This window comes from Ceratotherium simum, chromosome 5 (genome assembly GCF_057802395.1).
Source record: "Ceratotherium simum simum isolate JZ-2026a chromosome 5, ASM5780239v1, whole genome shotgun sequence".
Lineage (NCBI taxonomy): Eukaryota > Metazoa > Chordata > Mammalia > Perissodactyla > Rhinocerotidae > Ceratotherium > Ceratotherium simum.
Window position 1 is genome coordinate 1,663,091 of NC_141904.1, and position 14,656 is coordinate 1,677,746.

At 40.7% G+C, this 14,656-nt stretch overlaps 1 long non-coding RNA gene across 1 annotated transcript; it reads right to left on the bottom strand.

The window, feature by feature from the left end:
- Window positions 1-1,947: 1,947 nt before the first annotated feature.
- LOC147916947 (uncharacterized) lies at window positions 1,948-11,914 on the bottom strand. Its single transcript, XR_015552343.1, has 3 exons — window positions 11,714-11,914; window positions 8,856-8,928; window positions 1,948-2,431 (listed from the first exon to the last, which is right to left on the bottom strand). It is a non-coding gene; the product is annotated as an uncharacterized LOC147916947 (long non-coding RNA).
- Between the last annotated feature and the right edge of the window lie 2,742 nt (window positions 11,915-14,656).

Below are 14,656 nucleotides of genomic sequence, written 5' to 3' on the forward strand. Positions count from 1 at the left end.
CCTGATATATTAGAGCGTTAAAGTGCAAGAATTAATTAGAAATGTTCATATAATTCATAGGGGATATTGCTATTTCTATAGCATCCTCACATCTAGTTTTTATGTTTTTGAAGCTCTCTATTGGCTTAATGTTGAGCTTAATACCTCTTATTATACTTCCTACTAGAGATTTATCTACCTTCTGTCACTGGACTGCAGATACGTGCCTAGCAATAAAAATGATCACATAATATTTATGGAAATAATTGTAATTTTACCCATAGCCCCAAAGTCATCTGCCAATGAATTTTCTCCACATCAGTATTGTGTGTTAACATAAGATGTAAATGTTTTTATTGCATGCTAAAATTAAATGTAAATATAAACACTAAACAGATCAGTGAATCTGTAGATACAGGAATCAGATGATACAATATTATAACTTACACTTCTCTGTAGAAAACCCTTGAGATACTGCTAATATTTAAGCATATTAATTACTCAGAAAATGGGCTAAATGGTTTGAAATTAGGATCATCTGGTCCACTTCTTTTTTTCAAAGACTATGACACAAATTGGTGAAACCAAAAATCATTTCTTTTCAATGACATGCTGATTGGATTTTTTTGTTTGCTTGGTCTGGTTCATAAAATCACACGAATTCCTGAATGAGTGTTTCTCTCATGAGTGCCATCATCCCCAAACAAGCTCACAGAAGAGACAGATGTGGCTTTTCTTCCACAGAGACTGTGAGGCTGTGGCAGTTAAACCTACTTCTCAGCTGCCTCTTTGCGTCTGCAATTTGGCCTTGCTTTTTAATTTATCGAATTGAAAAAAACGTAAGGCAAAAATTGAGAGTCATTTCTCTTGTTATTATACTGATTACACAGATTCAGGATGAACAACACATGCTAATTTGTGCATAAAGCATATTCCTTTTGACAGGAAAATATACATAAGTAGTGGTTGAAAAAAGGCAACAGGGATAGTGTTAAAACCATCTTTGGATTTATGTGGCAAGTTTCCAGTGAAAGACACACATGAGCCCCTGCTTTATCACATCAACAGGAATTCCTAGATATAAAGTGTCAGTAGAGGCACCCAAACAGAACCCTCCCCGCAGAGTGGGGTCATGGCAACTGGGAATTTTTTAACCTGTGGTGAATCCAAGCTAATCAAGGAAGGTGAGTGTGATGGAGAGAGAACAGTGTGGTCAGCTGCGGTCCCGATTTCTAGCACCATTTCTTCCACACAAACCTCAATATGACCTTCAGCAACGCCCTTAACCTCCTTAAGCCTCTGCTTTCTCATTTCTAAATTCAAGATATTTGGGTCACATGCTGGCTTACGTACCTTTCAGCTTTAGCGTTTGATATATGGATTCTATTTTTTGAGCTCTGTAGAAAGAGTTTGTGATCTACGCATCTATGAACTGATATAAATTTAGAGTCAAATAACCCCAAGACAGATGGATTTTCCCCAAATCCCATTATAACCTAGAAAATTTGTTATTAAAAGCAACTTCCTTCTTGATAACCTTAGAAGTACTTAAGTGTCATAAATTCAAGACCCAGTCAGTGGAACAGGGATGATGTCTGCCAAGAATGATGGCAAAGTGGAGTTTCGGAAGGGGGTCAGAGTAAAGCTCAAAGCCGAGAGAATGTCCATGGTGATGGATGAATTTCTCCTATTTAAACTGCAATAAAATCATACTCTTCTTTCAATGCCCCCTCAAAACGCTACTTACCCCATAAAACCTTCCCACCACCCCTCCTCCACTGTTTCCCTATGACTCTGTTCTTTCTCTCTTTGACCTGCTCTTCTATTCAAGTTAACTTTCTGCATGTTAATCCCTCCTGCTCTTTTGTAAGTTTCTTGAGCCCTCAGACACTTCTCTTCACTTTTGTGTTAATTCTTCCTCCCTTTACCTTCTCTCACCCCTACTTCCAGACCACATGGTCTAAATACAGCGCACACTCAGGATTTATTTCTCAAATTGAACTTTATTTCAGTTGACAAGTGTGAATACACATGACAGAGCATCAAAATCATTACATTTGAACAGTTTCTTGATTCAAATGATCAAACTGGTCAGGTGCCTTGGTGTTCTGTAGACGCCATCTCTGAGTATTAGCTTCATTTCTCAAAGTTCGTGTGTCACGCCGGTTGTAACAATCAGCTCCTCTTTTCTGCAATTGCCATTGATTAATAATTACTGACGTGCATTTCTCACTCTCTGTTCTCCTCACGACTGTAAATGGTTAAGTACTCATCAGTCTCTGGCAGACAAATGGTAGCATTTACACGACTCTGAGCTTTCAAAGTGGGGACCACATCTTGTCCAGCTCTGTGCTTCCAGCACCAGGCCCGGCGTCTGGCACGATGAGTTCTATCAGTGCTTCCTGAAAGGAACAATCCTCACCCGGGAGCAAGGTTAGGCTTAGGTGGGGACCTGTGCAGAGAAAACAACAAATTAGTCTTTATTGGATGAATTCAGAAGAGAAGAGACTTTCAAGAAAATAGATAAGGGATTGCAGCTCTCTATGAACCATAATATTTGCAATATTTTCACAGTAACTGGTCTCTAGTCTCAATTGAACAACATATTACTCACTAATCAATGCACACCAGGAAAGTGTGACACAGTGGGATACAAAGGGAATCATATTAAGATTCTAGATTGAATCCCTTGTTTGACAATTAAGGTTTTTGTCTCATTTTCAGATTTTTCTGGGGTGTTGATGAAAAAAAAAGTTTATAATTATTTTTTCCTCTTTTCTAACATGTGATTGAGATATTTTTCCATTTAATGACCTGATAAAAGTTTGTTTGAAGTTTCTTTCAGTAACTATTTTTCAGTTTGTAACAATAGTTCTTAAGAGTCCCAGCAAAGCAAGTAAAACAGCAGCGTCACTTCTCTTCTCAGGGCAGGAAGACAAGCAGAGAGCCTCAAGTTGCCTCAATAAAATTGGAACAAACTTTTTATCTCTGGAGTTCAGACTGTGAGTAAGGCCAGTAGTAATAAACATTGATTATTTTATTTTCCTGCTGGTCCTCCGGGTGCAAGGCCACGTGTAGGTGGGATGTTTATCTGTCCAGCAGAGTTTTCACCAGGCTTCTCCTTTTCCACGAAATGGAGATCAACTGTGCTATCCACCTAAACAAGGTCTAAATTGCAGGGGGCCCCTCAGGCAGCACCCCAGGTGGCGTGTGGGGATCCAGAGTCTGGGACAGCCAGCTGTGCATTGGTCAAAAGCTTAGTGTAGAGCAGTGACGTCTGTGGTGATTTTGATGATAGCATATTAATTGCTCAGTTTTCTATAATATGATCTATATAGGAGAATGTATAGAACATGATTCCCTTTACATTCTATATGACAAGAGTATAGAAAAATATTCCCTCTATATGCTCTGAGAACAAACGGGGCTCTGGGGTCGGATTAATGGAGGAAATCTACATGCTGCGAGTGTCTCTTGGACATTCTCAATGCACACTAGCACACCAGGCACCCATGAGAAGTTAACATTGTTATCTCAGCATTTCCTCAATTTATCTGGCCATCCCGCATCCTCCTTCTCCTTCTTCCTCCCTTCCCTGCCACTCTCCCTCCTCCTTTCTTGGCAGAACATCCACTGTTACAACATTTTCACCTCTGGTGCCTTCTTTGGGAAAACTCCTCTGTGTAGGTTAGAATTTATTTTGAAATAGTCACACTAGCAGGAAACTAGCATTGTCTGGATTGTACGGCCCTGATGGTTTGCTCTTATGGAGCTGCTTTTTGGTGCTATGTCCTCATAAAATCCTTATAAAACCTCTCTATATTTGCTACACGAATGTTGTTTGAGGATATTGTTCACCCAAGTGCTTGATGCCTTCCCTATGAAGTTTCACATGAAAATGTTTTATAGAAAATTTTCTCTTAATTCCTAGAAACTTTGCTTCTCTCAAAGAACAAATGAGTGTTATCTGCAACACCATCTCCAATTATTAAAGTATCAGTAAATGCATAATCTCAATTAACAAGCAGTCAGAAGACAGTTTGGTTTAGAGTCCTGTTAATTTAGCAGCTCAGTCGTGTTCACAGCGTTCACAACTTTCCGTTTTTTCAGCTCTGTCGCCTCGTGTCAAGCTTGCTATCAGGATGGCCTCGGTCAGGGCTGTGAGATGGCTGCACACCCGTCTAGAACAACTCGCAGAACCACCACCAGCAAAGGGAATGTGATTACATGACTGCCTGGATTAATCAGAATTTACCCTCAATCTATGTAGTTATCTGAATAAGAGGAACTTTTGTTAATAAGGAAGAGAAAGGAATAGATCTTGAGTAAGAAGCAATGGTGTCTACTAGAAACACTTAGAGGGTCTTTTATTCCAATATAGAAAACTTACAATTAATTCTGTATGTTATGCATGTATCTTTATGGCCTTTCTCTATTTGTTCTATTTTTTTCTCTTAGTCTTGGTGACAAATTTAAATTATTTTCTCCTGCTCATGATTTTTTGTATACCATTTTGGCATGTATTTCTGATGTTCTCTACTTCGCATGTTTTCAACATGATGGATAACGTATGAAAACAGCAGCTAACATATCAGGTGCAAACCAGGGAACAGAAGGTGTTGGGTATCGGCTCTGGGTTTGGAGGTATAGGGTTCATTGACGTTCCAGTGGAATAGTTAGAACTCGTCAAAGTGACTTTGGTCCAAGCCTTTAAAAACATGGCTGTTGTAATCGACTTCCCAAGCATGGTAACACTGAATATTCTCATATAATTAACATTTCTAATTTATAGACAAGCAGTGGTGGCACTTACTGTCAGTAGAACTTAATTAGCCAAGACAAATAAATTAGGTTTCACACTTCTATTAGGATAGTGGAATTACAGAGGCTGGTCTGGAAATTTCAGGCCATTGGAGATGCCATTTGACCTCGCAAGGAAATTAACTTTTCAGCTGCCATTCTGAAAAGTTGTTGTTTTTTTTTTTCTTGAGGAAGATCAGCCCTGAGCTAACATCCATGCTGATCCTCCTCTTTTTGCTGAGGAAGACCGGCCCTGAGCTAACATCTGTGCCGATCTTCCTCCACTTTATACGGGACGCGGCCACAGCATGGCCTGACAAGCGGTGCTTCGGTGTGCACCAGGGGTCCAAACCCGGGCCACCAGCAGCGGAGTGTGCGCATTTAACCGCTACGCCATGGCGCCAGCCCTGAAAAGTTCTAATTAAGCAGTATTGATACTATTGACTTATTTATTACAGGGGATGCCATGTGGGCTACTGTCTTGGAATTCTGGAAAATCCTTCAAATATCTTTTTTCTTCATGTCCAACTGCATGACATGTGAGGTGGAAGGCATCTCAGGACTGGGCACATGTCAATTGGACCGTAGGGAAAGAAGATTTTCAGGGACCAATCATAAAAACCCCAAAAGATCCACTTTATTCTTTTCATATGTGGACCTGATTTGTATTACATCTCCTTTGGTGCAAGAGTCTTATAAGATACAGAGTGTGTGGTTAAATGTATTTAAAAAAATGAGCCTGTGTGATAGTGGGAAATATTGCAGAGTGGAGGCAGGTGTTGGGAAGGCAAATGTGGTCTCATTTTACAGGAAAATGAAGAAATAATAGGAAGACACAACAGTATAAAAGTGGTGATTAGTAGCGATCTGCAGGGAAATAGTGGTTCAATTAAATAATATATAGGATAAGTATTGCAAAGGGATTTGTAGGTAAAGAGATATAATTAATTATAGGGTTATGCAAACTTGGGGACAATTTGTGTGCTTGATTTCTTGAACTAAAATATATTAAATTAGTACAATTACTTAAATAGAAAGAAAGAAGAACATGCTGGAGTCAGCCAGAACTCTGGAGGCACAGACATCATAAAGAGGAAGAGAAAATTTGATATTTTTGCAACTAGAACAGAGGGGAAGGAAATGAAGGAGGAGGTCTTTGGAGGTTACAGTTAAACGTGTGTGATTACATGTGACTGTTATTAAGTTATTCCTATGTGATGCGTAATGTATGTTTTCTTGGTCTCTCCATGAAATAACTGATAAAAGCTGAAATTTCTCACTAACACTTTGTGGGGTGGCTTGTATTTCGGAGCTGACAAAGGCTGGGCCTGCTCTTAGGTTAGGTCAGTCGGAACTTGGAGAACAGACCCTTCTGTGTTCCGTTAGCTGGATTTTGTTCTGTAGGGGATTTATTTCATGTTTGTATTTATTTCACTTTTGGAAGGAGATGTTCCTCTTTTTTTCCTCCATTGCGGAGGTCTAGGATTGTCTTGGGCTCTGCTCTGCCCCTCCCTCTGGCACCCGTGTAGGGAGCACATCCCCGTCTCACCACGAAGCCAGCGCTCCTTTAGAAAGGGCCTTGTGGTTTTGGCCAGGGGTGAATGGCCCCGGTATGTGGCATTATGGGGAGTGTGATGGGCTGGCAGGGCACAGTGGGTTTGGCGTCTCTGCCGTCTCCTAATTAATTACCTGGATCATTTGCCTTTGCAGTCCCTGCTCCTGGGTGACTTCCTGCGTTCTCCTGGGGAAACTCTCTGGAATTGCTCTGGGGACTGCTGGAATGCACGGCTTTTATCTTTGTACTAGTCCTCTCTGCCTGGTTTGGTGTATGTGTGTGTGTGTGCGCATTTGTTTTAAACACTGTCTCTTTTATTGATTCCAACTTGTAGAAATTTCACAAAAATTTTACCCATGAGAGTAGTCTCTACTGTTTTCTAACTAGTATCTGTCTATTTTTATTTCAGTTGGATTTTGGAAGGAAAACGATGTATAAGCAATTAGTCAGGTAGCCATCTTTAACTAAAGTCACAGATGTATATTCTTGACACTTTAAAATACTTTGAGTTCATAGCCTACATTGGGCCTATCTAATGAACCAGTAGCCAATATTTTCATAATGGGTTAACAATACTAAAATAGATTCAGTTTTTCATACATCATGGTTTCACGCTTTCAAGGGGAAAACATTATTTGGCCTAGGAAAGCTCCTCTTGGAAATGACCTGAGGTAGACCAATTTAAATACAACCCAACTCGTCTAGTTCCTATTTAGCTTTAGGCATTAACCCAAGGGGGGCTCTGATTCAGTAAACAGCGATAGTCGACTTTTTGTGGTTATTGCCTCGTGGCACCGTGTCTGAATGTGGAAAGCACCCTAAGTAAAGGGAAGATTGATGGAATATGAGCTGGTGCCATACTTCCTGCTGGCTGCTACTTTTTTGTTCTTTTAGAACTAAAATATTACACTTTGACTTGTTGCAGAGTATTGCTAAACACGTATTCAAGCTAATAAAGAATTTTTCAAACATGTAGTGAGGATACAGCGTCAAAGAGTCCAAGCAGGGCAGGTGGCCCGGGACACGTTTTGAGCATGAATTAAAGGGCTGGTGCAGAGTCTGATGCGGCCTCCTGCATGGTTTGTTTACGAGACCGGCACCTGGGCCCCCGCCCTCCTCCCGGTTTCCTCCTCTGTACACGAGGAGCAACACCATCTCCCACTGTCTCGAGAGCAAACAAGAACATCCCGGCGTTTCTAAGAGCTCAGCAAGTGTGACTTAAACCCACAACCGCTGCTGGAGTGCTCCGTCCTCTTTGCTGCTTTCTTTCCCAATCCCCCTCCTCCAGCCCTGGTTCCCACCTCTGTGTCAGGATTGCCACGGACCTACACCCTTCTTCTGTCACTCTTGTTCTTGAATGCAGCCCTATCCATCTTCTTCTCGACTTATTGATAAACATTAGATCAATCTTAGAGCCAGAACTTTATTCCTTGGTGTTTTTTAACCCTTTTCTGCCCAAATCCCCAAGACTATGTTTCTGGTTCTCTGCTCTCTCCTTCAGCATCTGCCACAAGGCCGCGCTGGAAATGCTGGGTAACAGAGCATGCTGGATAGCAGGATTTTTGCGTTTATTTCTCTCTTTTAGATAAGTCATCAAATAACAAGTCAACTGTAGTCATTTAATTAGTAAAATAAAATAATTATGAAATAAGAAATGTAGAAATGTTATAATTCTATTAAAAACGTAAGCATAAAATTATGTTACTTAAAAAGCAATATATTTTTAGTATTTTCACTTTTTATATTTATAGTATCTCATAAAATTTTAAAATAATTTATAGATGTGAACCAACTCTTCTTTAAATGTTACTCTGAGACTCCATTTTGGCATTAATAATGGCAAAATGGGATTAATAGTAATAAATGGGAGCAATAATAAAATGCCTGATTTAAAGTTCAAATTTTATGCATTACCCTCCTCCCTGCAAGGTGCACATGCTCCCTAAAGATCAGTCTAAGCAAACTCTACTCAAACTCTACTTCCCTCACACCTCCCTCCCTCCCTCCCTTTTGCTCACACACACACACACACACACACACACACACTCAGGTGCAAAAATTCATAATTTTTATGTAATGCCTGGATTATGTACATGAATGTTACTGTCCTCTCCTTGTATAAGGGTCAGAAAGTATCTGATGCAAAATTGAGTTATAAAACTCATATTGCCACCCAATAAGGTCAAGAAAATTTCAAGTAACACATTCCACACAAGTATTTTTGACTTTATTTAAAATTCTTTCTCTTCCTATCTCCCCTCAGTATCTCAGGGGAATGGACAACAAAGGTTAAATTATTGACCTCTTTAAACCTATTCATCATTGTTGACTGTATAAGAAAACTCCCCAACAAGAAGGAAAGGTACTATATTTCACTATAGAAGAGATAATGAATGTTCAAAATTCCCACTTCCATTCTGTATTTCATGCATCTATTGGGGGTAGAAAAGCCCAGAATTTAAAGAAAGTTTAGAAGAACACAGTTTGGAAGGAAAAGGAATAATTTCTACTTAGCACAGACCTGTAAGTCAAATATCGTTCCAACTCCAAAACACTTCTGCAGGATTTCCATATAATGATTTTCTGGTACATTACTGGAAAAAAAAGAAACTCGGCTATTTAGTCTATAAGATGGGTCTCTACCTTGGATATAGATGAGTGAGTAACTGCTACCCATCAGTTGGTAGCTGAGTCTGAGTTTCTAAAAAACACTTAAGTTGACTGATATGTTTATAAACTCTGGAGATTCTCATTTGCACAAAAAATGGTTTAAAAAACACAAAAAGGCAAAAATTTGGCTTTAAAATTAGTCTAATTGTCAATGATTTTTAAAAAAAAGGTGGGAAAGTCTAAATTGCAAGACTTGCAACTGCAGGGCATATGTGTTCTGCTGTGAATTTAATTTTTGAGGTTGCATTTGCACATTGATATCAAATGTTTTAAGACTGACAACAATGGTGTGCATATAGCAGATATTTTATGTGCCTTTGGAGATGTACTGAGCACCTTTCCTATGTTTGGTGAATTTCTTACCTTATGAATCCCACTTTGCTAGGATAAAAGCCAGAAACCTGCTTTTCCAGGCTCCCTAGAAGCTAAGGTACAGGTCTGTGACCTTGATTCTGCCACAGGCACGTGTTAACACATGAGGTCTCTGATTGCTAGAGAGACGTGTGAAGAAGGCCCTGTAATGGGGATTCAGTTCTGGTGATGAGCATTGTGGAGAACGGCAGGGAGACACCCACTTTCAGCAGCAGCAGTGGGAGACAGCCTACCTTCTGTCACCTGACATTGGAAAGGTGAGGTACAGAGCCTGTGCCCAGGCTGTAGGCCTCAGTCTCCCCTGGAGCGGTCTTGTCCTGTTTATTCCTAGTGGCGCAGCCTTTATGCCTGGTTGCTCAGAAGGCTGTGAACTGTGTGACCCCCTTTATCCACTTCCTTTTCTACTTACAGTGTCAGGAATGGATTCTGCTGTTTGCAACTTACCACCCCAATTAGTATGGTACAGGAAATAATGCTACTACTAATGCTTATATTCATCTAGAACTTTTGCAATTTTAAAATGATATCTTTCAAGCCTTGTTTTTCAAGTGGTCTCTTTCAATTCTTGTATGAACTTTAAAACTCGGGGTATGGCAGGTCTGCAGTTTTCGTGAGACACGTAAGGAAGCTGCGGACTAACCAGACTTACTTGTCCTGTCACAGAGCCAACTGGTGGGATAAGAATAGAAACTAACATGGTTTCCCCTTTGATTCTACTGACTTCACCATTATTTAGTCGCACAGAGAAATGGACTTTCTCCCTAACCCTTGCTTAAGCTCCTTGACTTCTTACACGGTTAATAGATTCCACCAGACACATTTTGAAAGTAGAATTATTGGATATGTTGGCATTCTGTGTTACAAGTGACTTATATCCAGCATCCATGCACCTTTCTCCAAGGTGAATTTCCTCCAGAATTACCTGCCCCTGCCCAGCTCCTGACCTGACTCTCCTCCTGGCTCCAAGGATGAGGGGGAGATTGATACCCACCCAGCCCCTGGCACAGTGATTAGTTGAGGAAGAACAGGCACATCATCCAGTGAGATGCCATCTGGATAATTCTGCCTCCCCTTAGAGAGGTATGCTATTTTTTACTGGTTTTAAACATGGAAGGATTAGGTCCAGACTTCTGGTAGCCACATTATCTTTACAACATGTGGGTAAAGTCAACCAGAGGAGAGGAGAGCCGAGAGATGGGTTTCGATGCCATCGTTTGAGCCCTTGGATCCAGCCCTGCCTGCACATCTCAGCTGCACCAGCTCGGGGAGCCCCACATTCTCTTTTATGCTGAAACCAGTTGGACTGGATACTTTGTTCCTTGCAAGGAAAAGAGTCTTAATTGATACCTTATGCCCTTCTAACTTTCTCAGGCTTCATCAGTTACATAGAATCCAATGGAACGGTACTACTGAATCTCTAATTTGCTTTCAAAACTTAATGACCTTTTTTTTGTATGGGAGAACTCCAAATATTGTTTTCCCAAATCTAGGCAAAGCTTGAAGGGGAAAACAATAGATTAGACAGTAGAAATGTGTAACTTTCTGAATGTTTCCTGTGTTAACCCTGTCCTTCCTTTATTAGTATTCAATAATCACTTAGCCTTTTCCTAGTTCACCTTCCCTAAATTTAGAAATTGCACTATAATCTCCATTAATAGACTTAAAAGGACAGAAAATGCTCTTAATATTTTTTAAATTACTAATCAGTTTTTTAATCTGAAAATTCAAAAGACTAGGTCCTCCTTGAGATTTTAAGATCAATTCAGAAATTTATTCTACTTATATTTCTAAAAAATTTTTGCTATCAATTTTAAGGTATGTTTAAATAATTTTTGGTCCCATTTACAACAAGTGTACTCAATATCTTGAAACAATTTAAACTGCATTTATAAATGTAATCATTTTCTTTCATTGTTAAGTACTTTAATATCTGACAAACAAAACCTTCTTAGTATTTAAATAACTCTTATAAAACTAATATATTAAAGTTAAAAATTCATCAGATTTAATGTTCTAAGTCATCAATAACTGATAAACTTAGTAAGACCTTGCCTTAAATCAAAAGACAACTCAATTACTCCTTTGAAGTTGGAGTTATAAGGCTGGCTCTCTAATAAGCCAAATATTACAAGTGTATAAAATCCTAAATTTTCAGATTCTCTCTTAATCCCTCTCCAGAGTTAGCCAAACTGTATAGTTGGAGGGGACAGTCCTCATAAGACAGCCCTCATTTCAGACACAGCTGCAAGCTGGGGTCTCAGGACCACCCTCACTTCAGCCCAGCTGGCTGAAAATTTGGGCCACCCCCAGGTTTGACAATTTGCTGCAAGAACTCACAGAAATCACTGAAAGCTGTCATCCTCACGAGCTTAAAATCAAGGCAGAGTCTGGGAGGAGCCCACATGCGGAGCTTCTGGTCATCCTCGTCCTGCGGAGTGGCGCACAGCGTCACCACCTCCTGGCCATGACGTGTGGCGATGCGCAGAAGTCGCCAGCCAGGGAAGCTCACTCGAGCCTTGGGGTCTGGCTTTTTATGCGGCTCAATCACCTGCCGCCCGAGTGGCTGATGTTTTGGCTCCAGCCCCTCCTGGAGGTCAGGCTAATGCCTTTAGTCCCTTGTTACTCTGGCGGTCAACACTGACACGGCGTAGCTCAAAGCCCCATCATAAATCACATTGTGACCCTCTGGTGGTCAAAGGCCCCTAGCAAACAAAGACCCTCCCACCAGGCAGGACATGCCAGGGGCCAGAGAACCCCTCCCAGGAGCCCAAGGCAAAGGACGGACCCTCTGAGTCAGATTCATTCTTCACTACACAATCTGAAAGTATTATTTCTCTATCTTTGATTATCCTAGACATTTGTAAGATAACTCTAAATCCTTGTGGATTTGAAAGATACTCTCTGGGGAAGGTATTTCTAACCCAGCAAACAGATGCTTTTCCTCAGCTTTTCACTGGCGTGAGGTCTGGACCTGTGGATGTCCTGGGCACTTCTCACCGCTCTCTAGGACAGCTATGATTGTCGGCTTTGTCTTCCTAAAACACTCTACATTTGGGTCAGATTTCGAGTTGTCTGGACTAATATTTAGATGAGATCCTCAGGTAAAATGTTTCCTATGAGTGAACGTTTTTGACTCTGCAAGATGGCATATAACACTGGTCACACAATAGCAAGCTCTTTAAGAGAGAAACGGTAAATTTTTGTCTTGCAGTAACTGTGTGAGAGAATTCCTTCTACAGCTTACTTAGCAGCCACAGTTTGGGCATAAAGAATATTAATAATGCTTTGAGGCAATTTCGCAGCATAATAGGAAATCATCATTTGAGGATGCTCAGATTTTTGAAAAAGCTCAGAGATTTGTTTCTGAACAGCATGGCGACAACGTGCAGCTGTCATTATGTGCTCAGAACAAAGGGAACTCACTCTATTTGTGTGGACTTTGGAAGCGGCACCTACGCACAGGGTTGGGCCGGTCCTGCCTGGATGCCATGTGAGTCAGTTCACGGCGTTTCTCGTCAGTAATACAGCAGGGAGTTCAGTTAGCAGACTCAGAGAGCTGTGTCTTTGTGTTCTGGGCGTAGATTGTGTACTTGGCCTCGCAAACTCCAGGAACCAATTGTAGATAGCTCATTGTTTCTCAGATTTGCATATTCGTCTTTTTCCCTAGAAAAATAGTTTCCGAAGATTAAATGATGAGGCTTTAAAGAAATTATATTCTTTAGTATTTATCTTTTATTCCTAGCTTCAACCACCATTGTTAAAGAAGAGCTTCAGGATCATGGTGACGTGTGGAAGGCACTGTCACTGTCATATCATAGCCAACATGTCAGCATTTCACATCCAAGTCGAAGGAAACAGAGTGGAACAGCCAAGTACACAAAATAATGTAGGATTTAAATGAAACAGTAACCAAACACACAATGTTTTATGTGCATAAGGCAAATGCATACAATTACAAAGGAAGCCAATTGTATGGGAATACAGACATCAAAAAACCAGATTTGCAATATACATATGCTTTCTATAAAACATTAAATAACAAGACCCAGTAGCTACCTTAATTTCTAAGCAGCAATGAGCATTAAATGATATTTGCAACAATTATAAGGTGACAAAGGAATGGATACTGCTATTACTATTGCGGTAATGAAGGAAACATTAAATTTCACTTAGAGGGTTGTGAAAATAAAGATGTAATATTGTGTGTGTGTGTGTGTATGTGTGTGTCTTGGGGGTGGATGATGTCGGCCAAGGACTGATTCTAGGTCAACTGGTTTCAGAAATGCAAACTACCGTCTTTTGACAGGTGGCTACCTGAATGGAGTTTGAGAGATGTCTTACGCTTTGCGGTGTCTCCCACTTTATCCCCCTTTGTTATTCTCAGTCTGTTTTCTCCAAACTGTGAAGCTGCGAGAAAAAGAAAAAAATGTAGAGCCCTTGGGGGAACTAAGGGAGATGATTTTTGCCACTTGACTTACAGCCTTGGCGGTGGAGAGAGTCACGGGGTGACAGGAGGTAGCAGCTTCAAAGAGGAAAGGCTTTCAGAAAAGGAGAGTAAAACAAACTGAAGGCCTGCAGTCTGCAACAGGGAGGAAGGAGAATTCGGGGAATTGGTCCTGGAAGATGGACAGAGGGAGAGCCCACGGGAGCTCCCTGACGGCAACTTAGAATTCGGTGACGAGTTCTTGAATCAATCATCAAACGTACGAATTTTACTCATTATAGAAACACAGTATATGTTTGTGAATGTGTATTGTGTCTGTCTGTCTGTATGTCAACCCTTGTTCGATCTTCTCAAAAAAACCTATCGTGTGTATTGTTCCTCCCCTTTAGAGATGAGGAAACTGAGGCACAGAGGTGTTAAATGCTTGCCCAAGGTCCAGTTATTTGTAAGCGGCAGAGCCAGGCTTAGACTCTAAGGCTTATTTCTAAACACTTCCCCATATAGACAGTTGAAGGGATTGGGCTGACCACGCCCAATTTGGTGTGCAAAGTGTTTATGTGGAGCTTCCAAAATGTGTTTTTTAGTCGGCTAATTTTTCATTGGCATGTAAGTATCATATGCTATAATGCACTTGAAATCAGATGCTTCCTATATGAAGTTTTTCTGAAGTTATGAAGCGTGTGGATTTTTCCCATAGCTAGTTTCACATGCTTTCTAACTCCCAGTCTCACAGCATAAAGCGAGAAGACTGCCCTAGCTGTCCATGGCCTTCTCCAGATTGCCCGCCCAGCCTCACGTAGGGTGGGATGCGTGAGACAGTGGAGCGTGAAGAAGTT